At 35.6% G+C, this 21,214-nt stretch overlaps 1 pseudogene; it reads right to left on the bottom strand.

Moving 5' to 3' along the window:
* The window catches only part of LOC113711285 (DNA gyrase subunit A, chloroplastic/mitochondrial-like), a 77,426-nt pseudogene extending 64,195 nt beyond the window's left edge, over positions 1–13,231 (bottom strand).
* Between the last annotated feature and the right edge of the window lie 7,983 nt (positions 13,232–21,214).

A 21,214-nucleotide genomic window follows, 5' to 3' on the forward strand; every position in this document is an offset into this window, starting at 1 on the left:
CAAATCACAAATTGGAAGTTGAACGACACTAATTATCAATAGTGGTCAAAGCTGTCAAGATTTATCTGATAGGTTTAAGAAAGCAACGACATCTCACAAATGATTCTCCTACGAAGGATAACAAGGGACTAATGTGGATTCAAGAAGATGTCCAAATTCTTGGAGCACTATGGAATTCTAGGGAGCCACGAATTGCTTACATATGTTCTCATTATCAAGGGCAGAGGTTATGGTCTACTAATTGCAATAATCAAGAGCAGCTGATTATGGGATCTGTTCTATCATAATTGCAAAGATTATGGCTAAAATTATGGGATTTGCTCTACCATGTATATTAGTTGTATATTAGCATATTTGTAATTAATATATTAGATAGGTAGATATATTCTTACCTATAATAGAATGTACAGAGTTTCTATTTAATGGAAAAGATGCACAAAACGCAGCATTCAGTCTTTGATCGAGAAAATTGTCACGGTATCAGAGCTGGTTATTTGAATTTCTCCGCCTTTCAAAATTTTTTGAGTTGCTATTCTCCTTGGGTTGATTATTTTGATCAATCATTTGGTTTCAAGATATCCTTTTGGGTCAATCATATTATGGTTGGCAGCCTTTCTTGTAATTCAGATCTTTGTTTTTTTTTTGAATTTTTTTTGAAAGAATATCTATGGAAAACTCTTTGGGAAAAACACATACGGAATCTTTGGCCATCAAGTTGACTGGAAAAAATTATGCAGCATGGGAATTTCAATATAGGATGTTTCTAAAAGGCAAAGAGCTTTGGAGTCATATTGATGGGTCTTCTACAGCACCTAGAGATAAAAAAGAACTTAGTCAATGGGAGGCAAAGGATGCTAGAATTATTTCTTGGATTCTAGCATCTATTGAAGCTCATATAGTGAACAATTTACGTTCCTTTGATACAACAAAGGAGATGTGGAATTATTTGAAGCGTGTATATCATCAAGATAATATAGCAAGAAAATTTCAGCTTGAATTGGAAATTAGTAACTACGGCCAAGGTAACCTCTCTATTGAGCAGTATTATTCTGGATTTCTTAATTTATGGAGCGAATACTCTGGTATAATCTATTCTAAGGTACCAAGTGAAGCCTTAGCCGGTATTCAAGCGGTTCATGAAGATAGTAAATGTGACCAGTTTCTAATGAAACTGAGGCCTGAATTTGAAGCGGTCAGACCTGATTGTTAAATAGAAATCCAATTCCTTCTTTAGATATATGTCTCGGTGACTTGTTGTCAGAAGAACAGAGAATGGCAACACAAACTGTCATAGGTGCATCGAAGGAGATATCTGAAGTTGTCAATATTGCCTATGCTGCTCAAGGGAGGAATCGCGAAAAGGGACAAGTACAGTGCTATAGTTGCAAGGAACTTGGATATATTGCACGTAATTGTGGAAAGAAATTTTGCAATTATTGTAAGCAAAATGGACACATCATCAAGGACTGTTTTAGACGTCCTGAGAATCGGAGAGCCCAAGCCTTTCAAGCTACTGTCCAAGACTCTAACACTATTAGTTCTATGTCTACAGCCACAACACTTACTCCAGAAATGGTTCAACAAATGATTTTTTCAGCATTTTCTGCTCTTGGACTTCAAGGTCAATGCAAAATTGTTTCTGCTCCTTGGTTAGTTGATTCTGGAGCATCAAATCATATGACTGGTTCACCTGTATCATTACATAATCTACGACAGTATACTGCTACACAAAATATTCTGATTGCTAATGGCAGTAATCTTCCAATTACAGCCATTAGTGATATTGGACCTTCTTTTCATCATGTATTTGTCTCTCCGTGGTTGTCTACTAGTTTGATTTATATTGGTCAGATGGTGGATAATAAATGTGATGTATGTTTCTCTCGTGATAGTTGTCTTGTGCAGGATCAGGTATCGGGGAAGGTGATCTCGAAGGGGCCTAAAGTGGGCCGATTATTTCCTTTGCAATTTTCAGTTCCGAGTACTTTGTCTTTGGCTTTTATGGTTGTTGACAATAAAGTTGAAGTATGGCATCAACGATTGGGTCATCCAAATAATGTCATTTTATCTCATTTAATGAAATGTGATTTTCTTGGGAGCAAATATCAGTGTTCTAATCATAAATTGTCTTTTGATTGTTCTAGTTGTAGACTAGGGAAAAGTAAAATATTACCTTTTCCTAGTCAGGGTGGTCATGCTAATACAAGTTTTGAGATCATTTATAGTGATATTTGGGGTATTACTCCTGTTGTTTCACATGGGCGATATAAATATTTTGTGACATTCATTGATGACTATAGTCGTTTCACATGGATATATTTTTTGCGCACTAAAGCTGAGGTATTTGCTGTTTTTTAAAAATTTGTGGCTTATACAGAGACACAATTTTCTACTTGCATTAAGGTTTTACGCTCTGACAATGGCGGGGAATATATGTCGCATGCCTTTCAAGCATTTTTACAACAGAGAGGTATTCTATCTCAACGATCATATCCTTATACCCCTCAACAGAATAGGGTGGCTGAACGTAAACATCATCATTTGTTGGATATGGTACGAACCTTATTCTTGCAATCTTCGATTCCATCTAAATTTTGGGTAGAAGCTTTGTCCACTACAGTTTATTTAATTAATCATCTACTTTCTCAACAATTAGATCTTGATTCTCCTTATTATCGTCTTTTTGGTGTACATCCTGATTATGGCAACCTACACACATTCGAATGTATTTGCTTTGTTCACTTACCTCCTCATAAGCGTCACAAACTTACAGCTCAATCTGTAAAATGTGCTTTTATGGGTTATAGTACAACTCATAAAGGATTTTTGTGTTATGATGCTATTGCTAATCGTCTACACATTTCTAGAAATGTGATTTTTTTTAACATGAGTACTACTTTCCATACCATGTTTCCTCGTTTGAAGGTGTTGTTCTTCCTAACTTTGATGATATTGCTACGCCAATTGAACGATTAAAACCTGGGATTGTTTATCAGAGATGACAGGCTTCTTTATCACAACCTCTTCTCGACTCTAGTCCAGTCCTTGCTCCAACCACTCTTAGAAGGTCTCTACATCTTAGTCGTCCGCCTGATCGGTATGGTTTCATTGCCACTATAACTGACACTATATTTCCTACATCCTATTCACAAGCAACTAAACAAGCATGTTGGGTGCAAGCTATGAACGAGGAACTTCAAACTCTTTAGAAGAATCATGCTTGGGATATTGTTCCTTGTCTCGATGGTGTTAAGTCCATTGGTTGTAAATGGGTATTTTCTCTTAAATTGAGATCCGATGGCTCACTTGAAAGATATAAAGCATGATTAGTAGCTCTTGGTAATCGGCAAGAGTATGAAGTAGATTATGAGAAGACCTTTGCTCCTGTGGCAAAGATGACAACAGTTTGACTTGTTCTAACTATTGCTGCTTCTAAGGGCTGGTCATTGCGATAGATGGATGTTAAGAATGTCTTTTTACATGACGATCTTCAAGAAGAGATTTATATGACTCCACCATTAGGGTTATTTTCTACATCTTCTTCTGATGTTTGTAAGCTAAAACGTTCACTCTATGGTTTAAAACAAGCTCCACATGCTTGGTTTGATATGTTCCGTTCTATGCTTATTAGCTTCTCATTTGTTCAAAGTCAGTATGACTCCTCTTTGTTTCTTCGCCAGACTGATAAGGGACTTGTTTTACTTTTGGTATATGTTGATGATATTGTTATCATAGGGAATGACTTTGAATTAATATCTCAACTTCAGGAGCATCTTCAACGTTCCTTTCATATGAAGGACTTAGGTCCTCTACAGTATTTTTTGGGTCTAGAAGTGCAACCTACCTCAGCTGGTATTTTTTTACATCAGCATAAATACATCCAGGAATTAATTGCTTTGACAGGTCTCCAAGATGGTCGGTCTGTTGATACCCCCTTGGAAGTAAATGTTAAATATCACCGTGATGAGGGTGATTTTCTCTCATATCCCTCTCCCTGTCGGCAATTGGTGGGAAGTCTCAACTATTTAACTATTACTCGACTTGATATTTCATTTGTTGTTCAACAAGTTAGTCAATTTATACAGGCGCCTAGGCACCTCCATCTAGCTACTGTTCGTCACATTATTCGTTATTTACATGGCACTTCCTCTCGTGGTCTTTTCTTCTCCAGAAATTCTCCTATTCATTTGGTAGCCTATAGCGATGCTGACTGGGCAGGTTGTTCGGATACTAGACGTTTAGTTACTGGTTGGTGCATGTGGAAATTCTCTTATTTCTTGGAAAAGCAAAAAGCAAGATAGGGTGTCTAAATCCTCTACTGAGTCAGAGTATCGTGCTACATCCTCTACATGTTCTGAGATCATTTGGATTCGAGGCCTCTTAGGTGAGATTGGGTTTCCCCGAACTTGCGCCTATTCCTTTTCATGCCGAAAATACTAGTGCTATTCACATTGCTGTTAATCCTGTATTTCATGAGCGTACCAAACATATTGAAGTTAATTGTCATTCTATCCGCGAAACATATGATGATCATGTCATCTCTCTTCCTCATATCACCATTGATCTTCAAACTACTGATATACTTACTAAAGCTCTCTCTCGGCATAGACACAATTTTCTGGTTGACAAATTAATATTTTTTGATCGACCAGCATCAATTTGAGGAGGGATATCAAGGGCAGAGGTTATGGTCTACTAATTGCAATAATCAAGGGCAGCTGATTATGGGATCTGTTTAATCATAATTGCAAAGATTATGGCTGAAATTATGAGATCTGCTCTACCATGTATATTAGTTGTATATTAGCATATTTGTAATTAATATATTAGATAGGTAGATATATTCTTACCTAGAATAGAATGTACAAAGTTTCTATTTAATGGAAAAGATGCACAAAAGGCAGCATTCAGTCTTTGATCTAGAAAATTGTCACTCATTGTAAGACAACAAAAGAAGTTTGGGATTATGTCCCGTTATTATACTACAGTAATCTTTCACGGATGTATGATATTTCTTTGGAGTATTTTTCGTTGCAACAAGATAACAAGACAGTAACTGAATATTTTGCTGATCTTAAGCAAATTTCAGAAGAATTAAATGTTGTAATGCCTATCACAAGTGATATTACAGTTATGCAGAGGCAAAGAGAACAAATACTTGTGCTCAAATTCTTGGCTGGGCTTGAGCCAGAATTTGAACCAATCAAATCTCAAATTTTAACAAGTAAACAATTACTATCCTTTGTAGAGACGTATGCGCGTGTCTTACATTCTGCATCTAAGGATAATATACAGGGTGATGGTGCTCTAATTAATAATAAGTCTACTTTAGTTGCTAACAACAATCAGATAGAGCAACTTAGTTTTGGACGTAACTCTCATGGAAGAAGAAGTAGGGGAGGTCGTTTGTGAGAACCCGTATTTTGCATTTTCTAGGTTTTATTATTTTTCATAACTTGTTTTCTGCATTTTCGTGCTTAGGAAAAATTTCTAGATAATTTTAAGGAGCAGATATAATTTTTAGATGATTTTTCTAGTATCGAATAGGTTTTGAGAAATTAAGAGCGTATACCGGACGTGGGACCCACTAGTGCGAAAAGTTCGGAAAAATTCGGCCAACTAGGTTAAGTTTTGGATACTGAAAGTAATTTACCGGGTGTGAAGAGATAATTAGAGGATGCTAAGTGGATTGGTATAAGAGAGACAAGTTAGGTAAGCATTTAATAAAAGGTGACAAGTGTCACCATTTGAGTGGGTTTACCTTAAGACCACTATTCATGGTCTTACCAATTGACAAAAAAAAAAAAAAAAAACCAAAATTTCTCCATTTTCTCTTCTCTTGTGGCCGGCTTTCTCTCTCAAAAAGAAAGAAAGAAACTCTTCAAGTTTTGCTTCCATTTAGCTCAAATCCATCCAACCAACCATTGAAACTTGAAATTTCTCCATAAAACCTCTTCAATTAGTGTTAATGAGTTGATTTGTGGGGTTATTTGGAAAGTTAAGAGGACCTATTGCTCCCTCTCTCTTGTTTCTAAGGTGAGTTATGAAGAACCACTTTCCTTCCTCTAATGATGCTTAATTTGTGATTAGTGGTAGCATAAGGTGCAATATTATGGATTACATCTTGATTTGTGGTTGAATTAGTGAAGTTTTCTATTTATTGGTGATTTTTCTGTTTTAATATGAACATGATTGTGTGGCTATCTATGATGATTGAAAATGGTATGTAATGACTCTAGGAGGTGGAAAAGTGATTACTTGCAACCAATTTCTGTTTGGAAGAAAAGTTGACAAGTTACGGTTTTTGTGAAGAACATTCTACCCGGTTTTGTAGCTCCTAGTTAGAGGCCGAATTGGCCTTAGCTTAAAACATGAAAGTTGTAGGTAATGATATTTTAGAGGTGCCTGCAAAATTTCAGGTCAATCGGAGTAGTGTAAAATGAAAAAAGTCGAAATTACCCTTGCTGTCCTGGTTTTATCCGAATGTAAGAATTGCGCCTGTAATTGGTTGTTTTGGATCGAATTGCTTTGGAATTGGTTGTTGAGGTCTTCTGATGAAATGTATCCCTATTTCTAAGCTTTCGAGTGGCTTTGGAATTTTTGGATTTGGACTTGTGTAGGCTGAGTTATGATGTTTACACCAGAATGCGTTTTGTGAATCTGTTTTTACGGTTTTGATGTAGTATCTTGCATTTTTGACCTGGTTGCACTCAAAACAGGGTTGAGTGACCTTCTGTAATGTTGTAACCCTGTATTTTAGCTTTGAAACGGTGTATCGTACACCTTCATCCGGTAATCGTGGTGCCTTTGGTGCCATTACCACAAAAAGAGGTCAAAAACTATTTTTTTTCAGGGTCAAAGCTAATTGCATTTTCGAATTTTCTGGTTTCCTCTAATGTGTGTGTATGCTTATGGAACCCTATTGGGGTCATATTTGGCATTGGATTATGACTCGTTATCGAGTCTCATTGTACTTGTTTGCATGTTTTAGGACGTGACGGTGGTTCACGACATTCTTGTGACGGAAGTGCATGAAACCGCATTTGCAAGTTTGGTGAGTGTACTACTCACTTGTGTGTTAATACATAGTTTTGATACTTGAACTTGGTGCTTTGAATGTTAATTGCTTGAAGTGAAAGTGTACTTTATCACTCTCACTTATTGTTTATCATGTTATTGGAATGTTATATGAAATGCTACATGAAATGAAAGTACATGGCCTGGTGTCGTTTGGACGAGCATCCAACGACTACAATTGTTATCCTTGAGCTCAACCCCATGGGTCCTTGATTGAATCGAGCCGGCGAGCGCTTGGTCGTGTCAATTAATGTGCCTTGGGGAAATGTTATATGGAATCTTGTAGTATGAGAGACTCTCGATTCCGGTTTACTCGAGTAATACCACAATGCAAGTGTTTGGATTTCGGGCCCGGTAGGGGAATGGTAGGTGGAAGGAATGGAAGTAAAGTGGAATCTACGGTTGGTTATTTTTGAACATTGACGGAGAGTCAATGACGTCCGATCAAGAAATGCAAACGAGGGAAAAGGGCTCTTGAGAGCCATCCGTATCCTTTTATCACCACCATTAATGTGTGCCTTTGTTTACTTTTGGTGAATTGAAATGAAAAGCTTTATGTTTACATGAACTTGGTTGCTTAAGTGATAGTATCTCACTGGGCAATTAGCTCACACCATTCCTTTTGTTTTCCTTACAGGAATATGACTCTTTTTGGAATGAATCTTGATAGATGGTTGCTGAATGAACTAGATGAATATCTCTTTTGTATTGTATATGAAGTGGGACCCTAAATGTGTCTTTAGGGCCGTTTTCACTTTAATTTGGCAAACCAAACATGTAGTAACTTTTGGATTACTTTTGTATGCCATTGTGGCTTGTAATTGCAAAATGTCAAGTGTATATGTGTTTTTAATGTTTGGTTGGATTCTGACGGGTCGGTTACTATTCATGGCCGACTTCGAATTTCATTTTTTTATTCTGGGTTATTTTGCCATTTTGACTTGGTTACGTGCGTTTGTAAGTTCCGGAACGCAATAGATCGCTCGAAACTGCACCATTAGTCCTGGCGAGAGTTGGGTAGGCAGTTCGCTAACCCCTTTGGTTCGCCTTTGGGGAAGGTGGGGCTGTCACATCGTTGGGGTCGTGGAGGTCGAGGCACCCGTGAGTGCACTTATTGTGATTTGAAAAATCACACTCGTGATACCTGTTGGGATTTAGTTGGAAAACCTCCTCAATTTGCTAATGTGGTTATCAAAGACCAAACTGAATCAGGTTCTTCAGCGCAAGGGTCCCAGAAGACTTTTACCATATCCCAGGAAGATTATGTTAAATTCCTTCAGTACCAAACTGCAAATCACGCATCTCTTCCCTCTGTCTCTTTAGCACAAAAAGGTAATATTATGTCTTGTCTCTCCACATCCTTTAATTTTGATGCATAGGTTATTGACTCCGAGACTACTGATCATATGTCAAGTACCTCTAGAAATTTTTCTAATATTCAAGAATCTACTTCCTTTCCTCATGTTACTTTAGTTGATAGATCTACAACTAAAGTTAAAGGATTAGGCACTGTAGAAATTAATCCATCTCTTCTACTGTATTTTATTCTTTACGTATCCAATTTGCCTTTTAATCTAATATCTGTTAGTAAACTTACTAAATTTCTACAATGTTCAATTACTTTTTCTCCTGATTTTGTTGTTGTTTAGGATTTGAAGACAAAATGGATGATTAGTGGAGGGCATGAGCATTATGGTTTTTATTTTCTTAATTCCAATGGTCCGATTGCATGTCCTACTATTGTTTCTCCTTTTGAAATTCACTATCATTTGGGTCATCCGTTTCTACAAAATTTGAAGAAATTAGTTCCTACTTTGAATCAGTTGTCTTCATTAGAATATGAGTCTTGTCAGTTAGAAAAGTATCATCATGTTTCTTTTGCCCCTAGAGTCAATAAATGGGTTTCTAAACCCTTTTGTTAGTTCATTCTAATGTTTGGAGTCCTAGTCGCGTCACTTCAAAGTTAGATTTTAAATGTTTTGTAATTTTTATTGATAACTTTTCCAGAGTTACATGGATTTATTTAATGAAAGATCGTTCAGAGTTATATTCCATTTTTTGTTCATTTGTTACAGAAATAAAGAATCAATTTTGTGTACCTATACGTATACTTCGCAGTGATAATGCGAAAGAATGTTTTTCCACTCCTTTTGATACTTTTATGACTAAGTCTAGTATTATTCATTATTTTTCTTGTCCCCACACTCCACAACAGAATGGAGTTGCTAAAAGAAAAATTGGACATTTAGTCGAAGTTGTTAGAACACTTTTGTTGCACATGAATGTGCCTAAACACTTTTGGAGTGATGCAGTTTTAACTGCATGTTATTTAATTAATCGCATGCCATCTAATATTCTTGGACACCAATTACCTCACTCCATTCTTTTTTCTCGTGAATCTGTGTTTAAATTACCTCCTTATATTTTTGGATGCGTGTGTTTTGTTCATCAACTTGCCCCCAGGGTGGATAAAGTTCTCATGCTATTAAGTGTATTTTCTTAAGATACGCACAAGTGCAAAAAGGATATAGATGTTACAGTTAAGTTTTAAATCGATTTTTTACTTATATTGATGTTATTTTCTTTGAGTCCACTCCTTATTTTATGAAACAAGGTATGCCTAGTGAATTAGAACGGTGTTCCTCTTTATCTTATCCTGTTTTACCAGTCCCTTCATCTTTATTATCTAAGTTATATAGTTGACCAGATTCCATAACTAAGTTATCTCGTCCTAATTTTCAAGTTTATTCTCACCATTTCGTAGTTGAGAAAGCTCCTGATACGTCACGCACTTCACCAATTAACTCTTAATCTTCAAATCCAAGTATGACGCCCTTCTGTGAGTTAGATCTTCCTATTGCTTTACGCAAAGGTAAGAGACACTGTACTTCTCATCCTATTTCTAATTTTGTTTCTTATTCTCGTATCTCTCCATCATATTCTTCTTTTATTGCTTCACTTGATTTTGTATTCATTCCTAAATCTATTACCTATGCTCTCAATCATCCTGGTTGGAGATTAGCTATGCAAGAAGAGATGTTTGCTTTGGAACAAAATGGTACTTGGGATCTTGTTTCTCTTCCTTCCGGTAAGCCTGTTGTTGGTTATAAATGGGTGTACACTATAAAAGTGCAGCCTAATAGTTCTATTGATAGATTGAAAACTCGTTTGGTAGTTAAAAGATTTACTCAGATGTATGTAATAGACTACTTAGAGACATTTTCTCTTGTTGCAAAGATTACCTCTGTTCGTCTTCTTATATCTTTGGCAGCAACTTATAATTGGTCATTGTATTAGTTAGATGTGAAAAATGAGTTTCTACATGGAGATTTGGAAGAAGAGGTATATATGGAACAATCTCCTGGATTTGTTGTTCAGGGGGAGAATTCGCGGTTGATTTGTCATCTGAAAAATCCTTATATGGATTGAAACTGTCTCTTAGGGTTTGGTTTGGCCGATTTAGTAGTGTTGTCATGAAATTCGGTCTAACAAGATGTGAAATAGATCACTATGTGTTTTATTGACATTCCAACGATGGTAAAATTTTATTAGTTGTTTATGTGAATGATATTGTGATTACAGGTGATGATATTGTGAAGATCCAGAAGGTTAAGTCCAATCTGCAGGCAAACTTTCAGATAAAGGATTTAGATCATTTGCAATATTTTCTGGGTATTGAGGTAGCTTGATCTAAATATGGGATTTATTTATGTCAAAGAAAATATGTACTTGATATGCTGAGTAAAGTTGGAATGTTAGGTTGCTGGCCTGTGGATGCTCTTGTGGATCCTAATGTGAAATTAGTAGGAGATCAAGACGTATTCCTAGATGATCTTGGGCAAAATCGAAGACTTTAGGGTAAATTAAATTATCTCACTATAACAAGGTTTGACATTTCGTTTGCAGTAAGTGTCGTGAGTCAATTTCTTGAGACCCCTCGTACCAGTCATTGGGATGCTGTTATACGAATTTTCAAGTATCTTAAGAGTGCTCCTGGAAAAGGGTTGCTATATCAAAATCATGGACATACTGATATTGAAAGATACAATTATGTAGATTGGGATGGTTTTGCCTCAGATCGAAAATCGACCACAAGATATTGTGTGTTTGTTGATAATAATTTAGTGTCGTGAAAGAGTAAAAAGCAAACACTTGTCTCCAGATCAAGTGCAGAATCTGAACACTGCGCTATAGCTCACACTGTGTGTGAGTTTATTTGGTTGAAGAGCATGTTACTTGAAATTAGATTTGAACATAAACAGCCCATGAATTTAGTGTGTGATAATCAAGCGGCTGTTCATATTACATCTAATCCAGTGTTTCATAAAACATATTGAAGTTGATTGTCATTTCATTCGAGAGAAATTGCTTGATGGAGTTATTAAGACATCTCACATACCGTCAGCAGATCAATTGGCTGATTTGTTTACTAAGAGTTTAGAGGGCTCTAGGGTGAAATACATTTGTAACAAGTTGGACGCTTATGATATATATGCTCTAACTTGAGGGGGATTGTTAAGAAAATATAAGTACTCTTGTAGATAATAAATTAGTAAGGTTATTCTTGTAAATAGTTTGTTAGGTTTGTATTACTATAAATACTAGTTGGTCACTCATAATACGATGGCTAGATGTTTTTCTCCCAAAATACATGTTATCACATACCATTGACTGCATATATGCAATAAAATCTTTGTAAATCATTCACTCCATAAGAATGTTGTCGTGCATTTCCTCAAGAATTGGTAACAAGCAACAATTAAGTTTGCATGTACTGGTTGAAACCACTTAAAATTTAAGGCACCCATATCTCCTATATTCCTCATGACAAATTCAAGAGAACGTGGATAATAACCCATAGATCTGAAATTAAAAAAAAAACATAGATCCTTCATGTAACTATTAACAGTGACATTTTCAGCTAATTATGTATATGCAGTTTGCAGTTGTCAGTTACTGTTCTCAATTTTTCCCAACCAACAATAGGTAAAAGTATAGATAGCTATTTAACTCTGCACCAGGCAAGCACTCTGACTCCATGACCAATCAAATTTCCTCCATCTTCCTTAGGAAGCTCATATCAGCTCTTACCAAATTTTATTACCTTACTTGGGACAATTTTCATGTTAATTAAAAGCCCCTAAACCAATGACAACATTTCCAATCAGTAAAAAGAAACCAAATGGTCCACACAATATCCATTTAATGCACTACCTAAGAATAGGATCAAACACAGCAAAGTGTAATTAATAAGAGGAAGACTATGACAAAGAATTAAAAGTAGAGTTAGTTTGACTTTATGCCCCTAAACCTTTACCCTCCTGCAAATTGTGCCAGAGTATTCAACTGCATTACTTAACTAACTTAACCCACTCATCTATCTTAAGTTAATCAAATCATTGCACCAGCGCTTGATTAATATCTAACTTTAACAGTAATATAACTGCTCTTAGATTAACATTCACCAAAGTTGGGATGATTTTCTTCTAAAGACTCTGTTGATTGTACAAAGTATGAAGTGCAACACCCAGCAACTTGAAATTTCAATGAATTCCCTAATTTATTATGTTCAGGTATTCCGAAACTTATTAGCTTCAAAAGTACTTGAATAATTTCCTACAAACTAGTACAATATACAAACTCATACAGCATAATGTACAACTTTACCAACTGCTAATCCCAAAAAAATGCATAATAATTTTCTAAACCAAAAGAAGACATAAATAATCGTATAATTAACTCAAAAAATCCTGCAGTGGACCGGTTTCAACCAATCTCGAACATTAGGCAAGGCGCGGCCGAGCAGCACAAACATGGTATAAGCCATATAAGCTTCAGTAGCTTCTTTATGAAGCTCCAAAACTACAATCCTCCCCTCGACTCCTCCTCTACTACTACCACCAATTTTTTCCCTAGCAGCCAAAACAACACTTCCATTATCTCCTACTCATCCATCATCCAAAGCTCCGTCCTCAGCTTCTCTCCACTTGGCTTTCACAATCGGTAACTTCAATCTAGGCGTCGAGGAGGACAAAAATCGAAACTCCAAAACCCTAACTTTACGAAGCCCCAAGAACCAAGCCGAGACAGGCTGCAGGTGCTGAGAGTAGCAGCAGAGTAAGTGAAGTCCCATCATCATGATATTGAGGGCCATCGGTTGATTAAATAAAGGGCTTTTGGGTGGGGAAATATGTGACCCTATATTATTTCTGTAAAACAAAATAGTTTGAAATGAACAACCAAAAAAAGTAATTTATTTAAGTCAACATTTAAAGACAATCCACCTCTTCATTCATCTTTAACATTTAAGCAATTCTTCATGCAACCTCAATTAAAGCTATTTCTGCAAGAAAGACTTTTGACTGATCTTTTGTTGAAATAATATGATTTTTCTCTCTAGCACTTTTGACTAATATTACTTGAAATAGAGTGGTAGCCATATTGATACAATTTTTTATATACACTCTGAAGTATCTTACTGCATTATTCGCCAGCTTGAAACCTGAAAAAAAAGAATGCTCAGAAAAATTATTACAAACAAAAGAAAAAATATTTGAAAAATTAATTATTTTCTCTCCATAAAATTTAAAAGTTAAGTAGTTTTAAGGAAAATTGGAAACAAAAAAATGATAGATAACTCAAGTGTTGAACTTAGTTTTACGAGTGGACCAAACAGAAATCACATTTTGTATCAGCTAAACCAATTAAATTGTTCAAAACGATAGCTAAATGGAACATGTAAGCTATCAGAACCTATTAATTAGCTATAACAATAAATGCAAAGCAAGAACTTTACATTCAACCAGTTGGCTTATACCAAAGTTCAATTGATGAAAAGTTATAGCTCTTCCATTTTTCCCTTGGCAAGGGCAAGAGCAAGAAGAGATGGTGCTAATGGGACTACCACAGCTTGTACAAGCCTACTGTATCTCAAAGAAATTAAACATCTTTCCTGGTTGTTTCTTCCTGAAGATAGATCTTCCCACTTCAAATTAAATGAACCTGTTCATCATTATAAAAAGCTATCATATAATTGATTAAAGGAGTGGATGAAGCATACCACACCTAAGATATCATAATTATCAATTGCCACTTACAGCAAATAAATGGAACTTTCAACTATTACCCAGGGTCACGTAATAGGAAAGTTGAACAACTTATAAAAGTTTTGATGGCTTGCATGTACCCTTTAGCTATCATTTTCATCAATTGAATTGGTTCGATTCATACAAGATGTAACATCTCTTTGGCCCACTTGTTATTCCTAGCCTTAGTAAAATTTTATTGTTTGAGTACTAAACGAATGGTGGTCTGACAATATTACAAATACAAACATTTAGCTCAAGATTTTCCTTTGCCATTTTTACAAATAGGTTTTGGGCATTATGCAAATATGGAACTTATTTCTTTCAAATTTGTTTCTATCCTACCCAAATTGCCAACTAATGTTTTCATCAACGGAGAAATTAAGGAGAAAGCAACAAATATTCTACCATTATTAACTTCAACTAAACTCACAAACAAGAAAATTTCAATTAAATGATGGTAATTACCAAAAAGAAAAGTTAACAAGGAAACTTCACTGTGCTTTTCTGCTAAAGAAATTCAGTATGACAATAGCGGTGGCCGTGGCGGACTCTGGTTGTAGAACAACTCCTCCTTCTTTGACTCCCTTTTTTTTTTTTGGCTTTGCTTTTACTTTTGTTTTCTTCTATGTATCTTTGTTGCTTATAATAGGACAGGGTTAGAGAATTTTTTGAAAAAAAAAAAAAAATCAATCGACAACGTGGCTGATAATTTAGGGAATTCCTGTGCCCTCTAGTTTCCACAAGCTTACTGTGTCTGAAAGTTAAAAAGAGATAACTGGTCACAAACTCCATCCTACTAACAAACCAAAAGGCCCTCAGAGTTGCTCAAAATTATGCTGCAAACAATCACAAAATACTATTCATAAGGGAACTGGCACTTTTATTTATTATAAGATAAGATTAAGTAGAAAAACCCTAGCTTTAATTTCAATTTAGACAGCATTCTTGCGCGCCAAGTCTCTTCTGTTTTTCCATGTTTTTTGGCTCCCTCTTTTCCCCATTATTCTTAGGGATGGCAATGGGGCGGAGGTCCCATTGGCCAATATTCCCCTCGCCTCCCACCCCCACCCCACCTAGCCCCGCTTCCCGTGGGCAGCCGCAGGGCTAATAAATAATGTCCTGCATCTCCTTCAACAACAGTTCAAAACAATCATAAGCCAAAACAATCAAACTAGATAGGTTCAAGTCTGCTGTCACAAGCCAAAACAATCATAACCCGACACTAGTTCAAGTCTTCAAATATAGATAAAATGAAGAAAGCAACAAGCAAAATTTTCGCAATTTAGCGATGAAACTCCAAGAAATTGCTGCGGTTGTTGGCTGCGGTTGCTTGGGAAGAAAAAACTCCAAGAAATTAAACGCTCTAGCGGTCTAAGTGAGAGAGACAGAGAGTTGTGTCGTGTGTCTGTATGTGTGTGAGTGAGTGAGTGTTTGGGGGGTCGTCGACCAATGGACAACGGGCAATTAGGCTTAGAATGTCTTAACGGCTAGTTTGGGAGTTTAGGTTAGAAAAGAAAAGAGGGGAAATATTTTAAGTTATGAAAGAAGGCAAATACTTAGATGAACTTGGTCCATGGCCCCATCCATGGACCGTGTGATTCCTGAAAAGCCACATCTTTTTTTAGTTTGTTATGCACATACGTGCTTGCTTCTATTGTCATTCTTTGATTTTCTTGAATAATGCAAAGGAATATTGGATTTATCCTAGTGGTCTAAATGAGTTTAATGACACTAAACACCCTAATATTTAAATTTATTTTATTATTTTAACGAATTTAAATGTTTGTTCAAGATTGAGTTGTTCTTTTGTCAAATCGAAATTGAACAAATTTTTTATCGAATTTAAATGTTATCAAACATAAAATAATATTTAATCTTATTTTGATTAGTTTGCGAATCAAATTCAAACAAACTTTTACTAAGTCAAATTTGATTTGAGTATCAAGTAACGTGACTGTGACGGCCCCACCTCACCCTAAGGCGAACCAAAGGGTTTGGCGGACCGCCTGCCCAACTCTCGCCGGGACTACAGATCCGGAACAAACGTAAACCCTACCAAATGCTCAAAAGAACGTCGAGAAGAAAGCATTCACCGTCCGAAAATCCAAACAAGCATAACAACTTTCTACAATCCTAGAACAGAACATTTCCAAACCAAAATAACTCATGAACATGGTTAAACACTTTTGTATACACATGTTTGCAAATTTACAATTCGAAAGGAAAACGTTGGACCAAGATACATTTAAGGTTTTCCATACATCGAGGAGCTACACAAAAGAAGATTAAAACTAATTCAACTCATGCTTCAAAATATCAGAGTCTCCAAAAGGTGGTTTCCTGTAAGGAAAACAAGGATAACGGAACGGGGTGAGCTAAAAGCTCAATGAGGTACCAACAGTATAAACAGTAGAATTAGTAGAATTCATGTAAAAGTACTTTGGAGGCACATATTCACATCAAATATGAAAAATGAATGAATGTCACAATGTAAAGGATACAGGTGGCTCTCAGGAGCCAAATCCCCGTTGCTATACTTGATCCAGCCTCGTTGACCCTCCGTCAACGTTCAATAAAGAAACCAGTCCAGTAAAACACCACTTTAACGCCAAAATTCCGTTTACCAAACATACCCCTTACCGGGCCGGAACGCCAAATAGGAATAGGAATGGTAATACTCGAGTATACCGGAATCAAGAGTCTCAATACCCAAAGATTCCCCAGGAACAGGTACCCATGGATTGTCAATTATCTCAACCAAGCCCTTACTGGCTTGATTTAATTAACTCCCCATGAGGTTGAGCTCAAGTTTAACAGGACGATCAAGTTTAACAGGACGATCGTTGGACACACTTCCAAACGATCTCATAAAAAGCTCAAGTACATAACAAGTACAAGTAATAGATTCCAGTTCGTTCAGTACAGGCAAGAGAACGAGTGTGATAAAGTACACCCTCGTCTCATACAAGATAAACAGTCAGGAAAGATATTCAAATAGCAAGTTGCAAGTACAGAAACCAGTTTAGCAATAACTCGGGGGAGGGGTGCACTCACCAGTTCAAATAAGGATAACTTCAAAAGTTTCCTTCCCAAGTGTGGCTTTAATCGTTGGCACCTCCTAGAACAATCAAGGCAAACACTTAAGACTCGACTCCAAGACCTAGTATGGAATTCGCAAGTGAGACTCGGTTACGAGCCATATGCCTATTCAAAAGAACCATTAATGCAAAGCAAAGAGGTGACCTCGAAGTGAAAAGGTAACAATTAGTCTTAAAGGCATGAACAACCTCAAAGCCCTACCTACAATGACTAACCAAATCCAAATTTGAAGTAGAGAATGAAAGCAAGATCAATACTAGAAAAATAGGATTTTTCAGTTTTGCACAACCCTATAAGAAAAATCATATCTCAAGTTTTGTAAGTCCAAAATTAGTAAAAGTTATACCGTTGGAAAATACATTCAAAGGGCTATAACTTTCCATAAAACACCCTCATAAGATTCAGAATACAAGTCAGTCAAATTCAAGCCTCAAATTGCTGCTTTATCCAGTGAAAGATAGAACAGGTACAATATTTCAGTCAAATTTTAAAAACCACCATAAATGGTACAGACATAAACAGGGTCTAAAATTTACATGGTTTATAGCCCTATGAATTTAGTTTAAAACGCAACAAACAGAACTCAATTCCGACATTTCTACATCAAGATATAACAAATTTCCCGAGACTGTGCAGAAGCTCCGCGAAAATTTTGATAGCATTTCCCTTGTCTTTCTTTACTTTCCAAACAAACCTCAACACCCAAAATCACAAGCTATCAAACACCTTTAATTAGCGCCACAATAAGGCTCGAATACAAGTCATAAACCAAATCCACGTATCACTAGAGTAAAATCATATGGAACGTATAAGTGCAAAATCAAACTAGGACATATGCGGAAACGAAGTTTGGGTTGGGAAACAAAAGGCAGATTTGCTGTTGCTTAGCGGAATTAACACAACTAAAGCTATCCTAGTCGGATTGAGGTGTAATTTACACCGTTTCGAAGGTAAGAGAAAGGGCTACAATGTTGAAGAAGGTCACTCAGTCCAGTTTGTAGTGCAACTAGGTCAAAATGTCAATGTACCAAACCAGAACCGCATTAACAGGTTAACAAACCGCATTCTAGTTAAATAACCATAATTCAGGCTACCTAAGTCCAATTCAAGTGATTCTAAAGCCATCCGAAAGCTAAGATACCAGGCTATATTTCTTAAGAAGACATTAACAACCAAATCAATCGTATTCCCAATCAAACTAACCAATTACCAAAGCTGATTACCAAGTTCGGACAGAAACAGGGCAGCAGGGGTATTTCAATCTTTTCATAGGTTACGTTGCTCCGATTGGCCTGAAATTTTGCAGGCAACTATAAAATATCATTCCCTACAACTTTCATGTTTTAACCCAGGACTAATTCGGCCTCTAACTATGAGGAACAGTACCGGGCAGAATGGTTGAATTGAAACCCTAAATCCGAATTTTTCCGTTCAATGCGGAAATTTTCCGCAAACAACCACAAGTTACGCATTCTAGCTTCATTCAAGACCATTTCCAACCATCATACATGGCCACATCATAGTAATCATATTAAAACAGAAAAATCATGAATAAATAGAAAAATGTCATCAATCTCACTAAAATCATGAAATAACACCTAATATCATCACTTCAACTCACATAGGTCACTAATTAAGCATTATTGGAAAGAAAAGAGAAGTCCCTTAGCTACTCACCTTGTAAAGCAAGAAAGAAAGCAACTAACCACCTTAGCCTTCCAAACAACTTCACCAATCACCTCACAATCACTAAGTGGAGGGGTTTTATGGAACAAATATAAGATTAAACGGTTGGAATTGAAGATTGAGCAAGCTTGGAGCCAAGAAATTGGAGAGCTTTTCTTTTCTTTTTGCTTAGAGAGAGCCGGCCATGAGCTTGGAATTTTGAGTGATTTTTGGGTCAATTTTTTGATTTATTTGGTAAAGTCATGAATAGTGGTCAAAAGGTCAAAAGGTAAGATTAGTTCTCTAAGTGACACTTGTTACTATAATTAATACATGGTTATCCTTTTGTCTCTCCACTCTCATCCATATAACAACCTCTAATTATCTCTTAGCACCTAGTAAATTAATCCCAGTATCCCAAACTTAACCTAATTGGCTGAATTTTACCAAACTTTTCGTGCTAGCGGGTCCCACGTCCGGTATATACTCTTAATTTCTCAAAAATTAACTAATACTAGGAAAATAATTTTAGAACTATATTTACTCATAAAAATTATCTAGAAAATTTTTTTAATAAAGAAAATATAAAAAAGGCATGCAATTAAATAAAATAAAGTCTAGAAAATAAGAAAATCCACGGGTTCTCACAGTGACTCATTTTTCAATCCTATCTATTTTTGACAAACTATATCAACAATCCAAGCTTACAAATATCCAAATTTTCAACTTCGAAACACAGAACACAAACTCAATCCCTTGTACAAAATTTTCAAGTTTTTCTATCATCAATTCTTCACCAAAATTTAATCCATGCACCTTCTATCTTCGACAAAAGTTCTTCATTTTACTAACAATCGAACATAAGCTGATAAGAAAAACAGGAGCATAACTATATTGTTTCAATAGAGATAATAAAAAGTAATTTCCCAGTTTTCATAGCAAAAGGAAAACAGAAAAACTAGTATAGTAGTTTTTTTTTTTTTTTTGAAGATTAACTAGTATAGTAGTTAACAACCCATCAGGTATTGAAATGATGTGGGTACTTAAATACAACAAGTCCATAGGTAGGTCCATAAATCGAGTTCCCCAAGTTTAAAGTTTTTGCCTAGCAGATTGGGGAGCCAATATTAGATGTTTGGATTGTTTTTTTTATAGTGCCTAGAGTTGATAGGTGTAACAAGAGGGTGTTACTACATATGTTATACTACTTATTACTCCATTCGTCCCATTAAAAGTATCATATTTTTCATTTTGAAATGTCCCAAAACAATTGTCATATTGGAGAAGTCAAAGCACCTTTTAATCTCTCTTTCCAATATAATCATTCTTTCTAATCATATACATGTTACTATTTAAATTTTAATTTTGAATTTGTGGGGATAAAATTGGAAAGAGAAATACAAATATCACAATCAAATTACTATTCTTAAAAGTTGGATTCTCCAAACATGATTAAATAAATAGAATGGAGGGAGTAATTGAAGTCAAAGAGGGGTGACTCTTATTATCCAAAGTTTAGGGGGTGTTTTTGTAGTTTGGCCAGTCCACAAAGGAAGTAAATGTAATTAATCTTTCTAAATTTTTTTGAAAAATTAATTTAATTTTCTAATTAATCTTTCTAATATAATTGCAACAGTTCAAGAAATTCTAAAATTCAACTTAGGTGGTAGATAGACACATTAATCGATTCACACTAAAATCTTTGATTTGAGGTTTTTTTTTTTTTTTTTTTTAAGAGCTTGATTTGAGTTTCAAATCCTCCCTTTTACACATTAGAAAAGTAAAAAAACCATAACGTACAAAAAGCCCATTAATGCAGGACAAAAGCTAATGATGCATTAGACAGAGTCAGTCCTTAAAATTAAAATCTGCAAGCAAAAGCGACGGATCAACAAACCGTACTCTCAAAAGAATAGTAATAAATTGGCAAAAGAGAGAACGCGACCCTAGATCCCCTCTGTCGCCCATCCGTGCCCATAGATTACGGAGTGAAGGTACAAGTCATTAGTCAACAACACTCCATTCAATGTTCCATTAAAGCATTAAACGCAAAAAAGAGAAACTGACAAATCCTTTTTTAAATTATTTTTTTCTGCTGTAAAATACTGACAGATCTTTCTTTTTTAATTGAATTATTCCATACCCAAAATAATTTCCATTGAGACACTTAAAAAAAATCCAACAAAAAGAAAAAAAATAAATTGTGTATATACTGTTAGTGTATATAATATTATGATTGGATAAATAATATCCGAATAAATTTTAAATTTTAAATTTATATATTT

Source organism: Coffea arabica, chromosome 10e (assembly GCF_036785885.1).
Source record: "Coffea arabica cultivar ET-39 chromosome 10e, Coffea Arabica ET-39 HiFi, whole genome shotgun sequence".
NCBI lineage: Eukaryota > Viridiplantae > Streptophyta > Magnoliopsida > Gentianales > Rubiaceae > Coffea > Coffea arabica.